Raw genomic sequence first — 9218 nt, 5'->3', positions numbered from 1 at the left:
TATAGGACCTACCTGGAAAGTGAGCTTTGTTCTTAAACTTAAGTCCTTAATTCATTTTATTTTTCTCCATTTAATTTAAACAACGTGTGCCAGTGTAATAGGAGGTCTGGCCAAAACAACAGGTAATAGAAGGACGACGGGGCCGCCTCACATCCTGGTGATGAAATTGGAAACTAGATTCTCCAAGTCCATTTTCAATCTGATTAGAAATAACACACAAACATTGTTAAGTTGTGAGTAAATTAGAATTTTATTTTTAAAATCAACACACAGTTTACATGGAAATAAAATTATCTAATCTTAGTAAAATTTGATATTCCTTTATAATTTATTATATATTTTAAAAATGTGATATATGTTTAGAAAATTAAAATAAAATGTTAAGTAATTTTAATAAATTCAAAAAAGGTTTGTATAATTTTCCTTTACTTTACAAGAAATTTATGTAAACTTTAAAAATAAAAAAAAATCAATGTAATGCTAATAAGATTTAACAAGTCCAGACAATCTATCATATTTTTGAATAAAATTGATAATTAGGACTGTCTTCATTAAAGTATATTTCTGAATACCAAAAACAAAATATTGTCAATAAAAATTTCAATATGATCAATAAAATCTCAACAGGGTTTTTTTATGTGAGTTTAATTGTTTGTTTTAATGAAAAGAGTTTAATTGATATTTGATATATAAGATATAAATCGGTCAAAAAAACTAATATAAATGAATAAATACGAATATTAATCATGAAATAATAAACTGATGATGCGCATATGAACCTTGGTGGGAACAAGGTTAAAAACAATGATTATGGTCGGTTGTGAGTTTTAGTTTTAGCTTTTTCAAACCAAAAAAAAAAACAAAACTGAAAGCATGAGGAAATCTAGGAGCACTAGTAAGGGATAATTTAGTATTTTTAATTTTTCTTTTTGATATTTAGTCCTCTTTTATGATCCTTCTTAACAATTATCAATGGCTCTAGATCCTTCTTTCTAATCTTCTCTATATTTAAATAATAATATTATACAAGATAATTTTGTCTTTAATTTTGCACTCAATAAAATAGATTTTTTTTAATAATGTAAAATTTAAAAAAAGCACCTTTTAAATATATGATTACATTCTTAGGCACCGCCAATCTCAGTCTCAGAAGCAATTGTCCGCCGGTGTCGCTGCGCCCGCAGGTAAACTGCCCTGTGTATAGACTCAAGTATCACTCTGCGCGGTATCCATTCTCGGTTTCTGCTATAATTTCTTCTGCTACATAAGCACACTGGTTCTTCCGTTCTTCATATAATTTCTTCTTTTTTCCTTTTGAAAGATACCGGAGTTGAAACAATCAACCTGCTGGGTATTGGAAGACTCAAAAGATTCTTCCAATATATCATCTCTGAATCCAATGGAATTGATAGGTAGAGGAAGAAACCCTGTCAAATAGAGATTTTTTCTTTGGACCATCTGTCTGCCGTTAATACGATATATAAGGATTATTATTACAAAGAGTACTACAACCTTAATGGAGAAATATCGATTACTTGTTTTTTTTTGGCCAAAAAATATCGATTACTTGTTGAATCTTATAAATTGCGTGAAAGTAGGTTACTTCAAATTTGGGAGTAGAAGAGTTTTATAAATCGCTCTTGATGGGGGGAAAAAAAAAGTGAATTGAAGAGCCCACTGAATTGGCCTGAGTTCTGAGTTGGGTGACTTCTGAATATAAGAAATAATATAAGAAATAGTGAGAATTGTTGTTCTCTCTTTCAATCTCTCTCAATTCAATCCAGGATTTGAATTGATATGTTTTCATTGAGTCCCTCACCGTGGTGGCCATGGCTCTGGCGCTGGCTGCTCTGTCACTCAGTTGCCTCACGATGGGCTCCTCATCGCCGACGATTTCAATCTTGTCCTCCGTTTTGGCCTTTTCGTTCGGATAAGATAGGGATGAGCGTCATCGATACTCACTTCTTCTTTACAATCACCACCCCTTCCTCTTCTTCCTCTTCTTGTTTTTGTTTTTGTCCGTTGGTGATATCCTTCGTCCTCTCCCCCCCCCCCCTCTTCTTGTGCACTAAGGAGCCGATTTAGAGGATTACTCGGAGAAAGCTTCCCAGCGTTGTCGGATTTCGGGAAATGTGGGAGAGTTAGGCGAGTTCTTCAAGTCGGACGCGGACGATTTAGAGGATTACTCGGAGAATCCGACCGGATAGAGAAAAGCCATCGGCATGCCGGCCTTCGACTGGTATTTCAAGAGATACCCACCGCCGCAAGGCGAAGCGACGATCGGAGAGGAGCCGTTAGGGAATGGCCGGTCAGTGCGTGAATGACTGGGCCGCATCATTCGTCGGAAAATCTCGCCGTCCCCACGCTCGCCGTACGATCTTCTTCATCGGCCTCCGTCGTGCTGGTTTCTTTTCCTATTCCGATTCTGTTGTTGCCCAGGAAATTAGATTATTTGTTTGTTTATTCACTCTATAATATCGGGTCATCTACGTTCCAACTGCTGCCACAAGAGCAGCATCTGATGGTGCACCTGAAGCTCTGTTGCAGGTTTTCTTTCATCTCTCTTAAATATATGAAGGGTCTGCTTGTTTGTTTAATTTAATTTGATTGCGCTTATCAGATGCAGAAAGTAAGCAAGCAGTTGCAGGGGAAGTGTGAGAAATGTGCAATTCTTCTTGTAATCTGCATTCGTTAATCACATGTTTTGTTTTGAATTGGTAGAAATTCCTTGTTGTTAATTACAAGTCTTTGAGATTTTCTTTCATTCCGGGTCACGTTCCCAATGAATTTCTCTCGGGAGCACCGGGTCATCTCTGTTCGAATTGTTCCCACAGTTTTCCTTTTTCCTCTGTTGTAGATGTCGTTTCCCCTCTCTTTGACTTTTGTATTCTTCACATGTTAATTAACAGGAAAATCCCATACTCTAGCAGCAAATTCTTTGTAAGCTTGTATGTCATGTGAATATTTCATAAGAGCCTCGGTTGGTTTGTAGCCCTGAGACATAACAATAGGCAATTTCAGAGTATGTTCCATGAAAAGAGAAACGAAATTGAATCTCTGCAGCAGGGACTGGGCAAGTATGCAGGTTGGGGTGGTTTATGGTCATCTGAGAAGGAACTGAGTGATATCGTAGGTGTTTATGCTTATGAGGTTAACTAAAGCAGCTGTACTTCTATCAAATCTGGCTTTATATTAATTTATTCCAATGCCCCGCCATAGTCCATTTGTGCTGCGACTCATCTTTAAACATTCTTTCTACAGCAAAATTTGGAGCATACTCTTCCATCTGGCTTTTTGGTAGTGCTTGTGTTGTGTATAGACTGAGGTTCTATTTGTTGGGTTAGCTTTGAGCAAGGATAGCATGTTTCTTCTACTCTTCTCGGCGCGTTTGTGCCTGCATGTGTGTTTTTCCTCAATATGTCCAGGCAGATTGAGGAAAGCTTCACAATGAGACCCGCTAATGGGAATACTGCTGTTTTGAAGTTGTAGAGCAGATCTGTAATATTTTGTTTTCTCAGCATTTTTCTCTTCTTCTGCTGCTATCATTGACTTCAGATGTTTGATTTTTGCTTAAAGCTTAACATTTTTCCATCCGAAGTACTTGTTAAGATTGTGCAAAGTAGGACAAGCAAAGTAGGACAAGCTAAGCAGATCTGTAATATTTTTGCTTAAAGCTTAGTACATTTTTCTTTCCTTTATTACCGGGTGGGTTCTTGGCACATCTGCACTTCTCATAGCTGAGGACGTGTGATGGAAAAAACTGATATCTGAAAATTTCATGCTCTGTTTGTATGTTAATAGTAATCCGGATGACATATATTAGTTGTTTTCCTGGTGAATAATTCACCTGCCTTTTCTAAGCCGCTAAAATGGGCTCACAGTTGCCTAAGCTTAGTTCTTCTGTGTCACCAAAGTGTGGTTGGACTAGTTTCTTATTAAACTTGGGTCTCTCGAAGGATTCCCCAAGTAAGAATGTTTCTCTTACATTTATACTGGATCCTACAAAAATGTTTTTCTCAAAGAAAGTATGTGCTCTTGCAGGAAATTTTGAATGGGCTTTACGTTATTTATTGTTATTAGAAGGATTACTTTAAAAAAAAATACATAAATATGATAGATAAAATGGATTGGGATCTTATATTTAAGATCAAAATAAAAGTCAAATGAGGTCTTATATTAAGAACCGGAAGTAATATTAATTTTTTCATTTACATTCATCGTTTAATTGTTCAACTTTCCTAGCCACTGCACACACACAAACATCTTGATCTTTACAGCACAAGATTACTACTACTACTACTATTATTATACATAAGGGGAAATGTAATGAAGTGAGTCCATTGGTAAATGCAGGGATGAGTGCCTCAAACTCAAATTCACAGGAAGAAAAGACGCTCGCATATCATGCGGGTCATGGAAACACGTATCCCCCTGATGACAATAATGATAAGAAGAAGAAGGAGGAGAAGGAGAAGAAGAAAGCATCAAAGGGGCCAAACAGGTCAAAGGGAATTAGCAAGAAGCCAACGCTAGGGGACCTCGCTGGGTACGGGAGCCCGCCATCATCTCCCACCAACAACTAAACATGATCTGGGGGCCCCACTATTTGCCTGCATAGCCGTGTTGTGTTTGGGTGTTATGCTTCTCTAGCCTCTACTTCAAAATAATCTGCTTTAATTACTTCCTGCTGCAACTTTAATTACTTCCATTTGAGCAATCTGTTGTGTTTCTCCATTGGGTTAAACATCTTGTTTTCACATGGACCCCACTTCAATTTCATGTGGTCATGAATGTTCTCGGCTATCCCTGCTCTTTTCTATTTTCTAATTCATCCTATGCTTTCCTATCTCCTTATATTTTTTTTTTGTTTGACGGCGCCCAATATCTTAAATTACACTACCATCTATATCCATCTTCTCCATTAAACAACATTGTTATTGGGCAAATATTTATTATCTGTTCATCTTTTTTTTTTTGGGCCATCATCTGTTCATCTTAAATATTTAAACACTCTTATACCTAGACCGTCGTAGTTTCTCATTTTCGACTTTATTAAATAACAACCGAGGCCCTGAGAGAGAGTTAGTAAGAATCTTGAAATCGGAACTAATTTATCTTCCTATATATCTATAATACTAAATAATTATATATCAAATCGTTGGCACAAAAAAAGAAAAATAATAATGATATGAAATCTGTAGGTTTGTTGTTGGCTGAAATTATTTATTCCCAAAGTCCTGACTTCTCCCTTTTAATTTAAAATCATGCAACCCAAAAAAGAAAGCATAACTTACGTACGTGTTCACGAAGAATATATCAGCGTTTCTTTTACCCAGAAAAGAAAAGGAATATACCGAGGCTTGGAGGTCCAAACTTGCCTAGACATTTGTGAAATGGAATTTGGAATTTTTTGCTCGTTTGGGTAAGGGGTGATGAAAAAGCTCATTTCTCGATAAAGCCAAGCTACGTTGTATTGATTTTTACCAAAAACAATAAAAAAATATCCCTTTTGACTATAAAGACTTCTATAAGGGATAATTCTAATCATCCAATACACATGAATGAAAATAATAGTTTTTGAAGGTTAATATATATTTGTGACAATAACTTACTTAACTGATATGTTGAATAACTCAAAATTAATTAGCCAACTCTTATATTAAGGATCAAAGGTTTATAAACAAGTGCCATAAAAATAGGATAAATGCATAGACAAAAGAAACATTAGTTCGTGGATGGATATGGTTTGGTCTTGAAATTAAATTCATTTTTACGTTTTAAATTGTCATGCCCCAAAGTGAAGATTTCGGCTTTTGTTTCTCTTCATTATTTCAATTATTGAAATGGAATCAGTATGATTTTTTGAGACTCTACTTTCTAATGGAATGGACGAGTCATTGCTTTCCATCAAATTATATTAATCAAGATGAAGCCATTATGTCATTATTAATAATCATTAGCGATGAAAAGGGTTGTGGCTCGCCGGAGGACCCAGGCTAAGGAATTGAGGAAAGGGGAAAGAACCTACACGTATATAGCGTGGACCCACTCGTTTGCGTGAGGCCACGTCTAACTAATTGTGATGCTGGAACAAAGCTGTCCATGATTATTTTCTGATAATATTTTGAATATGATTGCTTTTGATATTTATGGGTAGAAAAAAAAACTAATTATCACAAACAAATTGTATTGAGAAAATCGAGAAAAAGTTTCTCAATGAAAGTTTATCAGTGAGAAAACAGAGTACTGATAATTTATAAAATATGGGTACTTTCTATGCGTAACATTTTTTTTTTTTGGCCTTTTTACCAATGACTTTTTTAGTGGGAAACTTTTCTTCAGTTTTCTCAATTCCCTGTTGTATTATGTGTTCATCAAAGCTGCCTTTTCTTTAGCGTTTGCCTGCTTCTGATGCCACTTATTTGACACGTATTTTGCAAAGTATATTCTACATTTATAATTTTTTTTTATCAAAAAAGTCACTTCTCCTGTTCTTTTTTTTTTTGGTGAAATGTTCTTAATATAACACTCAATTAATTAATTTAAATAGATTGAAGTTATTAGTTAAATTAGCTAATATGATATTTTTTAAAAAATACTCTAAGCACTTTTTTTAATTTCTTTTTCTCTCACTCCTACTTGATTATTGTTAAATGAATGTCAATATAATTAATTTAAAAAAATTGATAAATATATAAAATATGTCTCACGTATAATGCCAACATCAACTTGTTAATTGGGTTTTATATTAAATATTACTTTCATATGCTTGCTTGACTGTTTGTGTACGAGTGAGGGTTCTGAATTTACTATTTAAGGAAAGACGAAATACAGTAACTTTCATGTGCGCGTGAGAGAGAGAGAGAGAGAGAGAGAGAGAGAGAGACTTGTGTATTAAAGGGGAGAAGGAAAGAAAGAAAGCGACTTTCATAAGCAAGTATCAAACAGATAGAATGGACTCATACAATCACCACTTAAGCCTCTGTTATGGAAGAATAGGCTACATATATCAGGACGTTAATCTAATAAATACATACATATAACGGGGCTAAAATTGATTTTAAGACAAACTATTCAAACATATTTTACATTTTGTTCTAATATTTTTCAAATATGTGCACACTTTTTCTCAAAATACAGATTACAGTTTATTTTCATATTGACTTTATATTTCATAGCTTTATCTCTGCCTCACACACAAACTAGTAGATTAGCTTCCCATAATATATGATAATATCAATAATGGCAATTATATTCACACACATAAAACACTAAACTTCATTATTTGATTAGTGTCTTAAGATTTAGCAACGTATGTAGTAATTATGGCGGCTAATTAGTCAATTCTAGTGGTATTGACCGCGTATTCTAGGATTTTTATTTTTGGCCAACTATTCTAATATTAAGCCTAGCATATTATCACATATTATTTCGATTAAGAAAGTTACTAAATCATTTTAAAATTTTATATATATTATTTTTTATTGAAAGTAATTTGCATCACTTATCAATTGATTTATAATAAAATGATATACATGAGTATTTTAATGAGGTCATATAACATATCTATCGTGTCTTATATTAAGAATCAAAGACAATATTTGATTTTAAATGAGAGTTAATGAAGTTTAAATTTTTTTTCTTGAAACATGTTGGAAGCGACTTATAAATAGAATCAAAAGAGCAATAATTTCACCTATGACCTTGTTTTCTTATTTGAAATTTTACTCTTAATTTTTGGATGCAATTTCTTCTAGAGGGGCAAAATTGCACTAAAAAAAATAAGATTATAAATAATATTGCACTACTAAAATAATCAAGGTGCTGGATATACCTGAAAAATAAAATCAGAGGTAAACACCATCATTCTTCTTTTAATGATGCCACGGCATTCAGTAACAAAAAAAATAAGACAGCATTAATTATATGTTGGTTAATTGGAGTATATTTATTTGCTAATTTTGTGAAAAAATAGTAACGTGATAGTGACTAGTGAGAATGAAGTTGTGGGGATTGGCATGTTACGATCAACCATACAGCAATGTGGGATTGGGAAGATTTTATTACTATTACTATTATTATTATTATTTAAAGTTGCTGTATTTCTTCATGAGCTGTAAATCAAAAACACAAAACAAAACTGGGGTAAGATTGTCATGCCCATTTGGGAGTTTCTCTTGTTTATTGGAACAAAACAAAACCGTACTCATCAGCCAATCACTGGAATATGTTCACTGGCTCATGCCAAAGTTACAAGTACCATGCTTTCTTCAATTTATCAGAATGAATAGTGTTTTTTAATATATGTACTCACCTGAAATCCCCAGTGATTGGATCGATCAAATTTAAGTATCGTTATAGGCTTCATTAATTAATTGAACGCTTTTTATTTATGAAGTTCCAACTTTGGCGTCATTGAAGGGGAATTACAACTAGCGGCAATTTCTGAATCGGATGCGAACGGTGATTAAGGGAGTATTTGGATGGAAATAAAATCATGATTTTAAAAGTAATTTTACTGTATACAAAATAAATATGTAGAGGAGTTTATCTTGATTTATAAAAAGATATTTTTGAGAAGTACTTTTACAGCTTCCCAAACACCTCCTAAATTGTCTGTTCCTCAATCCGGAATTAAGTTTCAATTGGTTGATAGAGACTACATCTTGGAAATATTTTTTGGCCAACGGCTCTACGTCTTGGGAATAATATTGGGAATAATAAGGCGGAGATGAGTTGTTCAAATGAAAAAGGAAAGAAGCTTATTGGAGATTTCATGAGATTATAATTTCTCCTCACAACATCATGATCCACTGTATATAGATTATATGTATTACACACATGTTAGCCCAAAAAAAAAAAGTATGACACACATACGTTTATTAAATAAAATTATTTTTTTATATACATAAGTATTCTTATATTAGAGACAATCTTTTCCAAAACAGAATCGAGCACTAACTATTGATATCTTTTTTTTACAGAAATTTTAACCATAATTCATCATTTTGTGAGGAAATAGCTCATTCTGCTATATCAAATTCCGTAAATTATTAAATATAATTACATATGTAAGATTTGAGCAAGACCAAAGGAGGTAGCATATCTTACCCATGCTCCGCACCATGTAACATTTTTTTAAGGCCACACTAGGCATGTTTGGAGGGAAATAAAATTATAATTTTAAAAATAATTTTATAACATATGATATAAATATA

General features: G+C 33.6%; 1 pseudogene; it reads right to left on the bottom strand.

Annotated features, from left to right (window-relative positions):
* Positions 1-1213: 1213 nt before the first annotated feature.
* LOC114740257 (protein Ycf2-like) lies at positions 1214-1807 on the bottom strand (annotated as a pseudogene).
* Positions 1808-9218: the final 7411 nt, after the last annotated feature.

The sequence above is a fragment of the Neltuma alba genome, unplaced genomic scaffold, assembly GCF_004799145.2.
Source record: "Neltuma alba isolate B1F8T4 unplaced genomic scaffold, ASM479914v2 tig00003082_pilon, whole genome shotgun sequence".
NCBI lineage: Eukaryota > Viridiplantae > Streptophyta > Magnoliopsida > Fabales > Fabaceae > Neltuma > Neltuma alba.
This window is presented reverse-complemented; position numbering and strand designations above follow the sequence as displayed.